Genomic DNA, 18,090 nt, shown 5'->3' on the forward strand with positions numbered 1-18,090 from the left:
GTTGTTTAGTCTTTAGTCGTGTCCAACTCTTTCGTGACCCCATGGAACAGAGCACGCCAGGCACTCCTGTCTTCCACTGCCTCCCGCAGTTTGGTCAAACTCATGTTCGTATCTTCGAGAACACTGTCCCACCATCTCGTCCTCTGTCGTCCCCTTCTCCTTGTGCCCTCCATCTTTCCCCACATCAGGGTCTTTTCCAGGGAGTCTTCTCTTCTCAGGAGGTGGCCAAAGTATTGGAGCCTCAGCTTCAGGATCTGTCCTTCCAGTGAGCACTCAGGGCTGATTTCCTTCAGAATGGAGAGGTTTGATCTTCTTGCAGTCCATGGGACTCTCAAGAGTCTTCAACAGAATATTAAAATACAATAGTCTATTAAACATTTTACGTTCTTCTCTGTAGAACTACTAAGCTGCATATTCCTTGTATGGGTTTGTTACCTGAAATTTAAAAAAAAATTAAAAGAAAAAACACAGAGCCTTTCCAGACAGCTCCGATTTCTAGATGAGATTCAACAGCATACTGGCAAATTCGGGATGCTCAATCCTTGACGTGGAGCTCTTGCTCAACAAACAGACTCCCTCCAAATATTTTTTGTGGTGAGGTAAACGACAAGGACCCCTTCATGGATCACTGCCTTGCCATGGTGAAGGGGCTTGAATAACTCAGAGAAGCTATGAGCTATGCCGTGCAGGGCCACCCAAGATGGACAGGTCATAGTGGAGAGTTTTGACCAAACGTGATCCACCTGGAGCAGGAACCGGCAAGCCACTCCAGTATCTCTGCCAAGAAAACTCCATGGACAAAGACAACAGGCATATAAAAGTTATGACGCTGGAAGATGAGCCCCTCAGGTCGGAAGGCGTCCAACATGCTACTGAGGAAGAGCGGAGGACAAGGACAAGTAGATTCAGAGCTGATGAAGTGGCTGATCCTGAAGCTGAGGCTCCAGTACTTTGGCCACCTCATGAGAAGAAAAGACTCCCTGGAAAAGACCCTGATGTTGGGAAAGATGGAGGGCACAAGGAGAAGGGGACTACACAGGACGAGATGGTTGGACAGTGTTCTCAAAGCTGTGAACATGAGTTCCACTGCGGGAGGCAGTGGAAGACAGGAGTGCCTGGCGTGCTCTGGTCCATGGGGCCACGAAGAGTCGGACACGACTAAACGACTAAACAACAACCGACAAGGAAATGCACCAGAAAGTGTGGGATGACGCTTGCTTGACTCAGCTTTGTCTAGCCTCCCTGCAAACAGATCCGAATAAATGGGTCACCTGGAATTTACCCGACACTCCCCTGTTGAGCAGAGGTTTATGCAGGCAGCTATTGCCAGTTCCCAAAATCTGGGCTCCTTTTGGGTCCTTTTCTGCAGCTAATCCACTTCCCTCCAGCCCGAGTCCCCTTGCCCCTATATTCCTAGGCCACAGAGGGATGTTCAAAACTAAGTGCCCTAAAAATAGGCCCTAGACTTCTCATTCTGTCAGCTGCTGTTCCGGAAGGTTCTCACGGGAACCCGCCAAGAGTGTGTGCTTAGCGAGATGCTTTGAGAGACCGACTCCCTCCAACCAGTTGCCCTCCGCCAGCTTTGGCTGTGAAACCAAGCAGCCCAAAGCAGGCTGGTGAATGCTGCTCTAACCACTGGGCCGCACTCCGCTTCTCCTCCCTCCTTTCGCTTTTCAGGATGCGGACAAAGCCCTCGGGCATTTATCCACAAACTGTCAGTGTCTTGTTTCCGTGCTCAGCGATGTTTACTTGGCTAAAAGCTGTCAGGAGGAAGTAAAAATTGGAAATCGATGCTCACTTCTCCGCAATGCACTTTAAAACAGGAGGGGGCCGGCCTCATCCGGCTGGGCACATTAGGGGCGCAGGGGCAGGACAGAGGAAACAGGGAAGGGACAACAAGGCAAGTTGTGTGTCGCCTTCTCCCCGTAATTCCAAACAGGGCCAGTTCAAGACATTTTGCTCCCTGAAGCAAAGGGCAAGTTGGCATTCCAGTTTCATGTACAGAAGCTGATTTGACTGGAAACTGAATCTTATTTGGGCACCAATATCAGAGCTGGACCATAAAGAAGGCTGATCACAGAAGAATTGATGCTTTTGAATTCTGGTGCTGGAGGAGACTCTTGAGAGTCCCATGGACTGCAAGAAGATCAAACCTCTCCATTCTGAAGGAAATCAGCCCTGAGTGCTCACTGGAAGGACAGATCCTGAAGCTGAGGCTCCAAGACTTTGGCCACCTCATGAGAAGAGAAGACTCCCTGGAAAAGACCCTGATGTTGGGAAAGATGGAGGGCACAAGGAGAAGGGGACGACAGAGGAAGAGATGGTGGGACAGTGTTCTCGAAGCTACCAGCATGAGTTTGACCAAACTGCGGGAGGCAGTGGAAGACAGGAGTGCCTGGCATGCTCTGGTCCAGGGGGTCACGAAGAGTCGGACAAGACTAAACGACAACCAGAGCTGTGCCATCTTCCAATGCCTCACTGTTTGTCCCTGGCACCTGCCGAGACTGCCTTACTCTCATACCCTCCAAGTGTCCCTATTTTCCAGGGACAGTCCTGCAATTACAGAAGCCATGCCTATTTCTGATTTGACCCCAGAATGTCCCGCTTTTCCTTTTTTTTTTTTTTTGCTCCCCTCCATGTCTTGGAGAACAAGTAGCGTATCTGTGCGTAGGTGTAAAAAAAATGAGAGTCCTGTTTATCCTGAAAACTAAACATCTGTGGCAAATGAAGAAATTGGTGTACAAATTTTGTAATTTTGAAGGAAAATGTTGCCAATCCACGTTAAATGATTTCATTGCAATGTTTCAGCAGCCAGCCATTTCTTAGGAAACGTGTGGACTGTTTATTATCGTCAATGGAGCCTTATACTGCAATCCCAAGCAATTTTACTCAGAAGTAAGTCCCACTAGGTTCAATAAGATTTTACTCGCTGGTATGGTCCTGATCATTCCCTCAGTTTCTTCTTCTTCTTCTTCTTCTTCTTCTTCTTCTTCTTCTTCTTCTTCTTCTTCTTCTTCTTCTTCTTCCCCCGCACCTTTTTCATGACAGGAACTCAAAGCAGCTTACCCCTAAAATTTTATTCCGTTCCATTTATCTGTTGACAGTCTTGTACACACTCCCTTCCTTCACACATTTTTTTTCTTTACAACGACCCTGTGAGGTAGGCTTGGCAGAGAAGTTGCAATAGTTGACTGATGTAGATGTGTCATAGCTGTAACGTTTGCCTTTTTTAAAGGGAAATTCCCTTATTCCAAATAATAAAAATAATTTTTATTTATACCCCACCCTCCCCAGCCAAGGCCGGGCTCAGGGCGGCTAACAAGCAATAATAAAAACAAGTTGAATGAATACAACTTAAAAACAAGATTAAAATACAACAATTAAAATGTTGAAACATTAAAATATTAGAATGCAGCCTCATCACAGGAGGAGAAAGGAAAAAGAAAAAAGGAATAGGATTCCTCGCAAGTAAAGAGAAAAGTTGACAGCTGTGAGATGTGTGCATTTGACATCTATGTGTGCAGGAGATGCAGAGATGTCACACCCCGTCTTTCTCTGATGAAAATGTTGTTGTTGTTGTTGTTTAGTCATTTAGTCATGTCCGACTCTTTGTGACCCCCTGGACCAGAGCATGCCAGGCACACCTGTCTTCCACTGCCTCCCGCAGTTTGGTCAAACTCATGCTCGTAGCTTCGAGAACACTGTCCAACCATCTCGTCCTCTGTCGTCCCCTTCTCCTTGTGCCCTCCATCTTTCCCAACATCAGGGTCTTTTCCAGGGAGTCTTCTCTTCCCATGAGGTGGCCAAAGTCTTGGAGCCTCAGCTTCAGGATCTGTCCTTCCAGTGAGCACTCAAAGCTGATTTCCTTCAGAATGGATAGGTCTGATCTTCTTGCAGTCCATGGGACTCTCAAGAGTCTCCTCCAGACCATAATTCAAAAGCATCAATTCTTTGGCGATCAGCCTTCTTTACGGTCCAGCTCTCACTTCCATACATCACTACTGGGAAAACCATAGCTTTAACCATACAGACCTTTATTGGCAAGGTGATGTCTCTGCTTTTTAAGATGCTGTCTAGGTTTGTCATTGTTTTCTTCCAAGAAGCAGGCGTCTTTGAATTTCGTGGCTGCTGTCACCATCTGCAGTGATCATGGAGCCCAAGAAAGTAAAGTCTTTCATTGCCTCCATTTCTTTCCTTCTATTCTCCACAAGGAAACTTCAGAGGTCAAACTCTCTTGTCCCAAACCAGGACTTTGCCACTGGCCTCCTCTTCCCTCTTCCCTCACCCATCTCTCTCCCTTCCAGCTCCCTAGGCTTCTGACGCAGACCTGGTCTGTCTGCTCCTCCTCATGTATAAACTAAATAAAAATAAAAATACCTTTTTATTTGATTAAAAGAAGGAGAGACGGCCTGGCCAGACACCAGGATATTATAAGGATCAGAAACAGCCCTGTGCCCTTTCTTTTACATGGAGATAATCTGCAGAACCAAATAGAAGGAAGGGAAATGATCCTGCGTGTCCTCAGCAGTTTTACTCAGAAGCAAGCCTTAGCTTGCGTGAAAATCCCTGAAACGAGAAGTAATCGACTATCGAATAACAAAAAAATAAACTAGAATTAAACAGAAACTTAACGAGATGCCGGCTACAAAACTCGTTTCACTGAACTAATCAGTTTCCTCAGAAGGAAATGAAGAAATTGTAAGATTTTAAGTGATATCAAACAAGCCCAAGAGCCGGGCTGGAAATGCTTCCTCGAGTTTACAAAAAAGGTATGAAAACCTCAATGACAAGTTTTAAACATAGCCCTATTTGAGAGAATCGAGCAGTAGTGATAAGAATTGAGGTTTTAACGTTTCAAACAAACCCCAAACAGGGCAGAAACTCAAAAAAGTTTTAAAGAGAACCTTATTTAAGAGAACCAAGCAGTAAGGTAAAGGTAAAGGGAGCCCTGACCATTAGGTCCAGTCGTGGCCGACTCTGGGGTTGTGCGCTCATCTCGCTTTATTGGCCGAGGGAGCCGCCGTACAGCTTCCGGGTCATGTGGCCAGCATGACTAAGCCGCTTCTGGAAAACCACAGCAGCGCACGGAAACGCCGTTTACCTTCCCGCCGGAGTGGTACCTATTTATCTACTTGCAGTTTTATGTGCTTTCGAACTGCTAGATTGGCAGGAGCAGGGACCGAGCAACGGGAGCTCACCCCGTCGCAGGGATTCAAACCGCCGTCCTTCTGATCGGCAAGCCCTAGGCTCTGTGGTTTAACCCACAGCACCACAAGCAGTAGTAATAAGTAATTGAGGTTTCAAGGGCAGGATTCAAACACAAGAGCCCTCTCTCCTCCAGTGACTGGTATTCAGAACAATTTCTGCCTCTGACTGTTGGGGTCAGAGCATCGTCCTTGGGGCTCATAGCCACTGCTAGCTTTCTCCTCTATGAATTTGTCTAATTCTCTTTTAAAGCCATCCTAATTAGTGTCCCTCGCTCCTTCCTGGGGCAGAGAGTTCCACAGTTTAACACTGCACTGAGCGAAGAAGAACTTTCTTTTATTTGTCCTGTTAACGGAGAAATCTGAGGGCTCCCTTGGACAAAAAAACAAGGACACCAGCCAGGAATACCAGAGCAAAACAGCAGCCAGTAGGCTTGGTCTTGATTGAAGACTGTTGTGACAGGACTCCCACCTGCCACCAGGTGGAACAAGATGGAAGCCCCGAACAAAAGAGCCTCCAAACTTTTATTAGCTGCTCATCCCCATGTTACACCCCCCCAAACTACATCACTCATACATCACGGTTACATCATGAAAGGGGAGGTCTGGTGGCCGTAATCTGAGCATCCTGGACCCTGCCCCATGGTTCTCCTTGCCCTCCACCAAACACCCATCAAGTGAAGCAAAAGAGATATTTACATTTCCCTGTTTCCCAGCCAAGTTAATCCCACCCTTTTGTCTTCATCTGGGTTTGTTATTTCCGGAATGGCTACCTGTCTGGCACTCAGGTATCAGGATGCCAGGGATTATCACTCAGGCAGAGGGGCTGCTGAGCAGCTGAGCTCACAGGTCTATATGACTTTCTGAAGTTTTCCCTGTGAGCCAGTACATAGATCCATTTATCAGTGAATTCTTACATTTGGTATCGTGCAGCAAAGGCCCTTGGAATAGATAGGAAGAAACTGCAGTGAAGTGTTTTGTGGGGACAAATCACAAAAGTCCCCAAAGCGATTGGGCTGGTTTTGGTAGTGGGCTGCATGTGCATGATATCTGCTGGAGGGGCAACCCCCCAAAAAACCTATACATAAATTCCTGCAACAGTCCCGAACCTTCCAACATTTAGCCTCCATGCATCCCAGTGTTATTATTCCAGTCGCCTCCTCTCTAAATTAAAGGATCCCAGACGAGCGAACGAGAAAGCAGAAGAGTCCCGGGACCCTGTTGCTGGAAGGCAAACCCCAGAAAACCCAAACCGCCTCTCTGTTTACTAGGATGAAAAGCAGACAGGCTTACCTGTTAAGGTGAGCGATTGCTTCCTGGCTCCTCAGCCCTCCAGCCGCAGCCCAGCGCATCTGGCAGTCCTCTCTGCTGATGCTCTGGAGTTAAAAGGCGCCTTGTCAAGCCAGGAGGAGTGGGTGATTCAAGAGCGGGGAGGGAGAGGAGACAGCTGCCGGGAGGAAAGGCATGGGGGCGAAGAAGCATCATTGCAGAAAGGTGGGCTGCTCCTCTCGACTTCTCTTCCTCTCTGGGGACCGTGGGATGTGCTCCATGCCCTCCCCAGGGCTTGACTGCGCACCGCGCCCCTTGGAAGCTGTTCCCACAGCTGCGTCGGATGGAGGAGTGGGGGCCTCATCCAGGCCTCGTCCAGCAACTTTGAGGCAGCAGCAGTGGAAGGGGGGGAATGGGTGGCGTCTAGGGAAAACCTTATTGCTCTCTGTTGTGTTTACCATTGCTGGAGATGCAGGCTGGGGATGTTTGCTTTGCAAAGGGCAGGGGGAGGAAATAAAAAAGAAAGAAAGAAAGCAGGGGAAATGGTGACAAAACATTTGGCGCTCTTCAAAGCCCTATGGAAATAGCAACGACGTTTTTTATTTTTGTTTGTTTGCAGTGTTTCCCTAAGAGCGGTGCACAAAAACGATTTAAATCATGGGTAGGGAAACTAAGGCCCGGGGGCCGGATCCAGCCCAATCGCCTTCTCAATCCGGCCCGTGGATGGTCCAGGAATCAGCGTGTTTTTACACAAGTAGAATGTGTCCTTTTATTTAAAATGCATCTCTGGGTTATTTGTGGGGCATAGGAATTCCTTCATTTATTATTATTTTTCAAAATATTGTCCGGCCCCTCACAAGGTGTGAGGGACAGTGGACCGGCCCCCTGCTGAAAAAGTTTGCTGACCCCTGATTTAAATGATACAATGGCAGGATTTTGGGTTTTATTTTCCCTCCTTTTTTTAAGCTGCAGACAACAATTCAAATAGAAAACGGTTTTATTAAAGCCACTCGCCATATTATCTTTGTCTTAGAAGAGGTACATCTGTAAAATTATCAGAAGGGTTGTGTGATTATTGCAAGTTACACCGATTTAATGTACAGTGGTACCTCGGCTTACATACGCTTCAGGTTACAGGCACTTCAGGTTACAGACTCCACTAACCCAGAAATAGTACCTCAGGTTAAGAACTTTGCTTCAGGATGAGAACAGAAATCGTGCAGCGGTGGTGCGGCAGCTGCAGGAGGCCCCATTAGCTAAAGTGGTGCTTCAGGTTAAGAACAGTTTCAGGTTAAGAACGGACCTCCGGAACGAATTAAGTGCTTAACCTGAGGTACCACTGTACTTATCTTCCACCTTCCTCCAAAGCTGGGATGGAAGGCGGCTTACCATACTTAAAAACATCATTATAAAATACAGAGTGATGAAAACAAACTAGTTAAAAGCAGTAACTAGAACACATCAGAAGAGATTCAAAACCAGGAATTAAAATAGAAGTTTCCCCCCAACAGCTGCCCAATGATGAGTGTTGTCTGATTGTGTATAACTGTAATGGGCATTAAAGGGATGCCCAGCTATAATGACCATGAAAGGACAGCACTTTTTAATTAGGCAGACAGAGTGCTCTCAAAATTAGGATCATTAGCATGGATGGCAGCCTAGGAGGCTGGGCGATACTGGCAAAATTCAGGTACCGGTAAGTAAGATCTGGCTATGTTTAAATTAGAGTATGGTTTAAATTTTTTGGCAATGCTATCCAGGACCTAAGCCTTAGCTTTCGAAGTTGCCTAAGGGGTTGGCTATAAGGGACGCCAGTGGCGCTGTGGGTTAAACCACAGAGCCTAGGACTTGCCGATCAGAAGGCTGGCGGTTCAAATCCCCGCAACGGGGTGAGCTCCCGTTGCTCGGTCCCTGCTCCTGCCAACCTAGCAGTTCGAAAGCATGCCAAAGTGCAAGTAGATGAATAGGTACCATTCCAGCGGGAAGGTAAACGGCGTTTCCATGCGCTGCTCTGGTTCGCCAGAAGCAGCTTAGTCATGCTGGCCACATGACCTGATAGTTGTCTGCGGACAAACGCCGGCTCCCTCGGCCAATAAAGCGAGATGAGCGCCGCAACCCCAGAGTCGGTAACGACTGGACCTAATGGTCAGGGGTCCCTTTACCTTTAAGGGGTTGGCTAAGGGGTTCAAATTAAGCACCGGGCATGATATTATATCTGGGCAACTTAAAAATAATAATAATTTAACTTTTAAATCAGAACTCATCCCTTACCTAGTAACTAGGCTACTCCTGCTGCTCAACTGCAGCGGTGGCAAACGAAAAACCAATCTTGCATTAAATCCTAACACCGCCCATATACTCCGACTGTGTCTGTTTTTCATCAGGGATGGCCAGGACTTTCTGGCAATAACATCCAGAGGAGCCAGCTGTGTTGCCCATTCGTTGAAAGACTCTTGTGACACCTTATCCGGAAGTTTGATTCTGTTTGCTCAGGCTTGAACCTAGACGATGGTTTCCTTTTCCACTACAAGCGTCAATTAACGTAGCAAAGTTAGGATGATTAGGCTTTCACCAATTCCTGCTCTTGTTAATATTTACTGTCCTTTTATTGTATTAATTAAGCTGAACACTGAACAGCAACACAGATCAGTAATTTGGACCCACTGTTTATAGGTTTTTTCTCTCCTTTTTTTCAAACCCACAACTTGTATACTGTCTTACACTTGCTGAGGGTAGCAATCCACACATCTGTTGGCATGGAGCTCTAGTTCATAAAGGTTTAAACCATAACAGTTGTTGTTGTTTAGTCGTTTAGTCGTGTCCGACTCTTCGTGACCCCATGGACCAGAGCACGCCAGGCACTCCTGTCTTCCACTGCCTCCCGCAGTTTGGTCAAACTCATGCTGGCAGCTTCGAGAACACTGTCCAACCATCTCATCCTCTGTCATCCCCTTCTTCTTGTGCCCTCCATCTTTCCCAACATCAGGGTCTTTTCCAGGGAGTCTTCTCTTCTCCTGAGGTGGCCAAAATATTGGAGCCTCAGCTTCAGGATCTCTCCTTCCAGTGAGCACTCAGGGCTGATTTCCTTCAGAATGGATAGGTCTGATCTTCTTGCAGTCCATGGGACTCTCAAGAGTCTCCTCCAGCACCAGAATTCAAAAGCATCAATTCTTCGGCGATCAGCCTTCTTTATGGTCCAGCTCTCACTTCCATACACCACTACTGGCAAAACCATAGCTTTGATTATACGGGCCTTTGTTGGCAAGGTGATGTCTCTGCTTTTTAAGATGCTGTCTAGGTTTGTCATTGCTTTTTTCCCAAGAAGCAGGCATCTTTTAATTTCGTGACTGCTGTCACCATCTGCAGCGATCGTGGAGCCCAAGAAAGTAAAATCTCTCACTGCCTCCATTTCTTCCCCTTCTATTTCCCATATACAGTGGTACCTCGTGTTAAGTACTTAATTCGTTCCAGAGGTCTGTTCTTAACCTGAAACTGTTCTTAACCTGAAGCACCACTTTAGCTAATGGGGCCTCTGGCTGCCGCCGCACCACTGGAGCACAATTTCTGTTCTCATCCTGAAGCAAAGTTCTTAACCCGAGGTAATATTTCTGGGTTAGCGGAGTCTGTAACCTGAAGTGTATGTAACCTGAGGTACCACTGTATTCTGCCCAGTGTAGTTGTTCAACATCAAAATTAAACGTCTTTTTGTCTCCAGGACTTAGCTGGCTCATGAGCATATTGACATCTGTGTTTTGGCATGTCCGTCTTAAGCATATCCTGCACCCGGGTGCAAAGATCCGTCCGGTGTGGTGCCCCTCCTTTCCCAGAGTTGCCAACCTTTTTTAGGGAAGACGGCGCTGCCGGGGCTGGAGGAGGCGGGCAGCAGCTGGAGGGCGGCTCCTCCAGTGAGGAAGAGGCGGAGTCTAGACATGGCGGCTCCTGGCTCAGCTGGCTGCCTTGTGCCATGGTGGCCATGGCAAATGGAGGCTCCGGGCACGGTGCTGATTCGGCATGGTGGAGGTGGGCAAGGGCGGCAAGCTGATTACAGGAGGCGCCGCGTCCAGCCTCTGCCTTTTCCCTGGCGCCCTCCAGAATTTGGTGCCCTGGCACCCTGCGCCACTAGCCTCTATGGCTAAGACGGCCCTGTGTTTTCGCCTACAACTCCCATGATCCCTAGCTACCAGAGGGAAGAAGAAGAAGAAGAAGAAGAAGAAGAAGAAGAAGAAGAAGAAGAAGAAGAAGAAGAAGAAGAAGAAGAAGAAGAAGAATAGTAGTAGTAGTAGTAGTTTGGATTTGATATCCCGCCTTTCACTCCCTTTAAGGAGTCTCAAAGCGGCTAACATCCTCCTTTCCCTTCCTCCCCCACAACAAACACTCTGTGAGGTGAGTGGGGCTGAGAGACTTCAGAGAAGTGTGACTGGCCCAAGGTCACCCAGCAGCTGCATGTGGAGGAGCGGAGACGCGAACCCGGTTCACCAGATTACGAGTCTACCGCTCTTAACCACTACATCACACTGGCTTTCAGGGCTGTCTGAAACGCACTTCCCGGGCCCTTTATCTGTCTAGGAACTGCTTCGGATTAATAAATGGCAACCAACGATGAAAAGGAGCTGGCCCTTCAAAGGGTTTACTGAATGGAGAAACCTCCCTCTCTCGCTTTGGGTCTCTTGGGCCAGCAATGTCGCTATCTGCCAGCGAAGATTCAGCACTGCTGCCGAGAGATAAAAACCAAGGCCCACAGAGCCAGAGCCAGCTCTGAGAGATCTTGTCAGTGAGATCTAGGCTGCAGTTGGATGCAAGAAACAGAAAAGCCCTGAGAAGGGTGGAGTCACCACCCAGAGAGCTTTACTCTAAAGTAAAAATGCTGGGCTCTGCACTGGGGCTAGAGTAGCAAAGTGCCTTATACCAGGACGGATCAAGCCTACAAAGTCAGAGTAACGGTTCATGAACAGAACATGTATGCAAGCAAGCAAGCAAGCAAGCAGCAGATCGCAGGGAATTGAGCAGCCTGTGTCAGATAGCAGGAGCTTCAGGACCCCGGAGAGCTCCCAGGGATCACAGATGTTGCTCTATAGCAGGCATAGGCAACCTCGGCCCTCCAGATGTTTTGGGACTACAATTCCCATGATCCCTAGCTAACAGGACCAGTGGTCAGGGATGATGGGAGTTGTAGTAGAAAACATTTGGAGGGCCGAAGCTTGGGGATGCCTGCTGTACTATGTCAATGGGATGTATACTGTGCTGGTCCCGGGGGTAGGTACCGTGGGTGTAAGCAGAGTCCACATGAAGAGGGGCGAGGTCCAAGGCGGAGAGCCGGGCGGGGAACAGGAACGCTGGAACAGGAGGCTGAGCAGGGAACAGGAGCACCGGATAGTCAGGAACAGGAGGCCGAGCAGGGATCAGGAACACCGGATAGTCAGGAACAGGAGGCCGAGCAGGGATCAGGAACACCGGATAGTCAGGAACAGGAGGCCGAGCAGGGATCAGGAACACCGGATAGTCAGGAACAGGAGGCCGAGCAGGGATCAGGAACACAGGAAGGTCCGAAGCCAACAACGACGTTGCTCCCGCAACCTGGGGCCAGGCTGACTGGGCTTTTATCCTCTTCTAAGGCCGGGGGCGGTCCCGGCCCCCAGGAGCCCCGCCTCCTCTGGCCTTAAGGCGAGCACTCCTCCTGGGGGCAACCAGTTCCCTTCGCCTCTCTGCCCTAAGCCTCTGCAGATCAGGAGAGGCCGAAGGGTTACTGGGCCCTGGAGGAGGCTCACCTGTGGCCACTGAGTCGTCAAGCCCCTCTGGGCCCAGAAGGGCTTCACCTGGGGCCAGCTCCTGAAGCTCTGTCACAGGTGCAGGCTCTTCAGCATCTAGGCCTTGCCCCAGTTCAGCCGGCCCTGGAGGCGGGGACTCCAGTGCAGGCTGGGATTCCTCTGGTTCATCCTCTGAATCGGAATCCCAGGCCATCACATATAGGGTGTTGGGGGGGACACACACGTTGTGCTTTTTTTGGGGTAGCTTCGCCCACCCCGCAATAAAAGATCTTCCGAGGATTCTTTGCGAACAAGTTTCTTAATCATCTTCCAATGTATTCAGCCTATGAATGTTTCCCACCTCCGTGGCATACTAGTCAGAAAATGAGCGTCACGTTTTGAGGAAAGTTTGAGAAGGAAGAAGCTCAAAGGAGCAGAACGGGAAGCCTAAAGACGGGCGGCGGAACTGCAGAGTCAGGGAACACTCTTGAGGGAGTAAACGACACGAAGCACAAGTTGTAAACACATTAATAAAACGGCTGGTTTTTACATAAAATGACAAAATTGCAGATGCTTTCACATCTATTTACGGACTCGGGTTTGGAAATGTCAGGAGTGTTGTGGAGTAACAGAAAGGGTCCCGGGAGACAAAACTGGGTTAGAAACACTCAGGGCAATTTCCTCATCAGGGAGAAAAACCAAAATTAAACACTACTTTGTTTTAGCATGATGTTTGTTCCTAGGCTTGCATGTTTCAAATCAGATCGGAAAACCATCAAATCAGATTGGAAAACCATCTTCGGGCAAAGTCCCACGGAACCGTAATCTGAGCTCACACGATAATATATAAGTGGAACAATTTTTCTCCCCTGTGCCGAATGACGTCTGCACTTTGGGCTTAAATTAAATAATTTCTACCAGACAATCACCAAGCTCGTTCCCTTAAATATTTGGCAATTAAGTTTGAGGTTCCGGGTAGAAATAATTCACTTCTATGCAGAACTGAGCTCTCAGCACTTAATTTCCGAGAAACGGGTAAATCCCTCAGGTGGATAATAACAGTAACAGGAAAAATGGCAAGGGAATGTGTGCGGAAGGTGGTCAGAACCTCTGGTGGATAGTTTTGTGGGCACTGGATAAGTTTCTTTCTCATTCTCCCTTGTGAGAAAATAATAATGACCTATCATACAGAGTTGCTGTACAGGCTTGTCTACATTGTAAGGGACGCGGGTGGCGCTATGGGTTAAACCACAGAGCCTAGGGCTTGCTGATCAGAAGGTCAGCAGTTCGAATCCCCGTGTCAGGGTGAGCTCCCGTTGCTCGGTCCCAGCTCCTGCCAACCTAGCAGTTCGAAAGCACGTCAAAGTGCAAGTAGATAAATAGGTACCACTCCGGTGGGAAGGTAAACTGCGTTTCCATGCACTGCTCTGGTTCGCCAGAAGCAGCTTGACCCGGAAGCTGTACGCCGGCTCCCTCGGCCAATAAAGCGAGATAAGCGCCGCAACCCCAGAGTTGGCCGCAACTGGACCTAATGGTCAGGGGTCCCTTTACCTTTACCTATCGTACAGAGTTGCTGTACAGGTTCATCTACATTGTAGTTTAACACGGATAGGAATAATAATAATAATAATAATAATAATAATAATAATAATAATAATTTATTACTTATACTCTGCCCATCTGGCTGGGTTTCCCCAGCCACTCCAGGCAGCTTCCAACAAAAAATTAAAAATATATTAAAACATCAGCCATTAAAAACTTCCTTAAACAGGGCTGCCTTCAGATATCTTCTAAACGTCAGATAGTTGTTTATTTCTTTGACATCTGATGGGAGGGCATTCCACAGGGCGGGCGCCACCACCAAGAAGGCCCTCTGCTGGTTCTCTGAAAACTCACTTCTTGCAGTGAGAGAACCGGCAGAAGGCCCTCAGAGCTGGAGCTCAGTGTCCAGGCTGAACGATGTGGGTAGAGATGCTCCTTCAGGGATACTGGACCGAGGCCGTTTAGGGCTTTCAAGGTCAGCACCAACACTTTGAATTGTGCTCGGAAACATACTGGGAACCAATGCGACCGGTGTTATATGGTCTCGGCGGCCGCTCCCAGTCACCAGTCTAGCTGTCGCATTCTGGATTAATTGCAGTTTCTGGGTCAGCTTCAAAGGTAGCCCCACATAGAGTGCATTGCAGTAGTCCAAGCAAGAGATAGGTAGAGCATGCACCACTCTGGCAAGACAGTCCCCAGGCAGGTAGGGTCTCAGCCTGCATACCAGATGGAGCTGGCAGACAGCTGCCCTGGACACAGAATTGACCTGCGCCTCCATGGACAGCTGTGAGTCCAAAATGACTCCCAGGCTGCACACCTGGTCCTTCTGGGGCACAGTTACCCCATTCAGGACCAGGAATAATAATAATAATAATTTATTATTTATACCCCGCCCATCTGGCTGGGCCTCCCCAGCCACTCTGGGCGGCTTCCATAAAAACCAAAAATACAGTAAAATATCACACGTTAAAAACTTCCCTGAACAGGGCTGCCTTAAGATGTCTTCTGAATGTCAGGTAGTTGTTTATCGCTTTGACATCTGCTGGAAGGGCGTTCCACAGGGTGGGCGCCACTACCGAGAAGGCCCTCTGCCTGGTTCCCTGCAGCTTTGCTTCTCGCAATGAGGGGACCGCCAGAAGGCCCTCGGCGCTGGACCTCAGCGTCCGGGCAGAATGATGGGGGTGGAGACGCTCCTTCAGGTATACTGGACCGAGGCCGTTTAGGGCTTTAAAGGTCAGCACCAACACTTTGAATTGTGCTCGGAAACATACTGGGAGCCAATGTAGGTCTTTCAAGACCGGTGTTATATGGTCTCGGCGGCCGCTCCCAGTCACCAGTCTAGCTGCCGCATTCTGGATTAGTTGTAGTTTCCGAGTCACCTTCAAAGGTAGCCCCACGTAGAGTGCATTGCAGTAGTCCAAGCGGGAGATAACCAGAGCATGCACCACTCTGGCGAGACAGTCCGCAGGCAGATAGGGTCTCAGCCTACGTACCAGATGGAGCTGGTAAACAGCTGCCCTGGACACAGATTTGACCTGTGCCTCCATGGACAGCTGTGAGTCCAAAATGACTCCCAGGCTGCGCACCTGGTCCTTCAGGGGCACAGTTACCCCATTCAGGACCAGGGAATCCTCCACACCTGCCCGCCTCCTGTCCCCCAGAAACAGTACTTCTGTCTTGTCAGGATTCAACCTCAATCTGTTAGCCGCCATCCATCCTCCAACCGCCTCCAGACACTCACACAGGACCTTCACTGCCCTCACTGGTTCTGATTTAAAAGAGAGGTAGAGCTGGGTATCATCTGCATACTGATGAACACCCAGCCCAAACATCCTGATGATCTCTCACCGCGGCTGCATGTAAATGTTGAAAAGCATGGGGGAGAGGACAGAACCCTGAGGCACCCCACAAGTGAGAGCCCAGGGGTCTGAACACTCATCCCCCACCACCACTTTCTGAACACGGCCCAGGAGGAAGGAGCGGAACCACTGTAGGACAGTGCCCCCAGCTCCCAGCCCCTCAAGACGGTCCTCCAAGGAAGTCCTCCACACCAGCCCATCCCCTGTCCCCCCAAAACAGCTTTCTGTTTTTCCATTAATCTGTTATCCAAATCCCTGCCTCCCCACATTTTCTCCTCCTTTGATCCATATTTTCTCATACCCTCTCCATTAAAGAGTGCCCCTATAGGGAGGCAGGGATTTAAAGGAAGATGTCCTATGGACAAGGGCAAATTAATTAACTGAGTTATAGGAAGCTTACAATTCATGTTAAATGACAGTGTGGGTGAACCCTAAATTTCAAGAGAAATTCCCAACTGTATTCCTGAGAATGTGCCATACAGTGGTACCTCAAGTTACATACGCTTCAGGTCACATATGCTTCAGGTTACAGACTCCGCTAACCTAGAAATAGTGCTTCAGGTTAAGAACTTTGCTTCAGGATGGGAACAGAAACCGCGCGGCAGCAGCGGGAGGCCCCATTAGCTAAAGTGGTGCTTCAGGTTAAGAACAGTTTCAGGTTAAGAACGGACCTCCGGAACGAATTAAGTACTTAACCTGAGGTACCACTGTATTTCTGTTTTGCTCAGTGGGGAGTTCTGTGTAACTTGGAAGTCTCCACACCAGCAAAAGCCATTCCAGTAAATGATATTATCTAAATTCACCATATCTTCCTTTCAGGTAGCCTTTAAGTGGAAACCCCACATTGTATGTTATTCTGGGATACTCTTAAGGAATTCTTCAAAGCAAAGAGAGCCACCACATTCCTAGCCCTCTCACCCACCAGTCGCCAGTCGCCAGTGTCCACTGTATATTTGCATCTATCCAGATTTGAAGTGCCTAGGACATCGCTTTATTTGTAGTTCAACGGGGGTCACGTTCTGCGACTTTTGGGATTGGCTGCTTGTGTTTAGTACGAAGAAGTAAAATAAAATACTCACTGGAGTATAGTTTACATTCTTTGCTTTTCCCTGTCTGAACATATCAATCCTTGTCATTGAGGAAGAGAAGCAAAAGTTCGCCAGACGTCAGAGAGGCCCAACGATGGGGGTAAAAATTAAAAAAAGGAACTAGGTATTGGAAAGGCATGTTTGCAAATACTGTAATTTTAACCCACTGGGTTTTTTTTATTTCTCTGTATGTACCGTATTTTTCGCTCTATAAGACGCACCAGACCACAAGACGCACCTAGTTTTTGGAGGGCGAAAACAAGAAAAAAATATTCTGAATCTCAGAAGCCAGAACAGCAAGAGGGATCGCTGCGCAGTGAAAGCAGCAATCCCTCTTACTGTTCTGGCTTCTGGGATAGCTGCGCAGCCTGCATTCGCTCCATAAGGCACACACACATTTCCCCTTACTTTTTAGGAGGGGAAAAGTGAGTCTTATAGAGCAAAAAATACGGTATTTATTCGATTTCTAAGTTTATTTTCCACTACTAAACGCTTGAGTAGCCACTTCAGCTCTCTAGTTCCAGGAAGCAGTTTCTGTTCCAAGCTGTTGTGCATACTTTTTAATATTAACTGGAAAGCCATTACCTATGGATACATTGCATGCAGCGTCAGAGGCGATATTTCTGTGAATACTAGTTGCTAAGGAACACAAAACAGGACAGGGCAATTGCCTCCATGCTCTGCTTGTCGACTTCCCAGAGGCATCTGGTTGCCACTGTGGGAACAACATACTGGACTATGACAGCGTTTGATCTCATTCAGCAGCCAGCATTTTCTCAAGTTCTTATGTACTAAACACTTCACTTACCTTCGAACAGGGGGCGGACTCTGATAATACAGCACCCTGAGAGAGGACAAAATTTACGCTGTGGGTTAAACCACAGAGCCTAGTACTTGCCAATCAGAAGGTCGGCGGTTCAAATCCCCACGACGGGGTGAGCTCCCGTTGCTCGGTCCCAGCTCCTGGCAACCTAGCAGTTCGAAAGCACATCAAAGTGCAAGTAGATAAATAGGTACCGCTCCGGCAGGAAGCTAAACGGCGTTTCCGTGCGCTGCTCTGGTTCGCCAGAAGTGGCTTAGTCATTCTGGCCACATGACCTGGAAGCTGTACGCCGGCTCCCTCGGCTAATAAAGTGAGATGAGCACCACAACCCCAGAGTCAGTCACGACTGGACCTAATGGTCAGGGGTCCCTTTACCTTTACCTAACATAACAAAACACACAACAAAGAAAAAACACATTACAACAATGAACTAAACACAAAGAAAAATGATTTCTTCAAATACCTAATTCTTATTACATTGATAACTGACTTCCTCAAATCCCCTCTAACTGAATTTCATTCTATCACCTATATAACAGTTCTCCAAATTCATATTTCTAA

The 18,090-nt window shown here is 48.2% G+C and overlaps 1 protein-coding gene and 1 long non-coding RNA gene across 3 annotated transcripts in view; both read right to left on the reverse strand.

The window, feature by feature from the left end:
* The window catches only part of LOC309376029 (gastric inhibitory polypeptide receptor-like), a 34,733-nt gene extending 27,914 nt beyond the window's left edge, over positions 1–6,819 (reverse strand). For both annotated transcript variants that reach the window (XR_014171049.1, XM_081922178.1), the window contains exon 1: positions 6,498–6,819. The gene's annotated coding sequence lies outside the window, so the exon portion shown is untranslated. The remainder of the gene's footprint in view (positions 1–6,497) is intronic.
* Positions 1–16,969, reverse strand: part of LOC309376268 — a 192,069-nt gene extending 175,100 nt beyond the window's left edge. Inside the window, exon 1 of the long non-coding RNA XR_014171136.1 lies at positions 16,902–16,969. This is a non-coding gene — a long non-coding RNA (uncharacterized lncRNA). The remainder of the gene's footprint in view (positions 1–16,901) is intronic.
* Positions 16,970–18,090: the final 1,121 nt, after the last annotated feature.

This window comes from Podarcis melisellensis (assembly GCF_964234715.1).
Source record: "Podarcis melisellensis genome assembly, chromosome: 8".
Lineage (NCBI taxonomy): Eukaryota > Metazoa > Chordata > Lepidosauria > Squamata > Lacertidae > Podarcis > Podarcis melisellensis.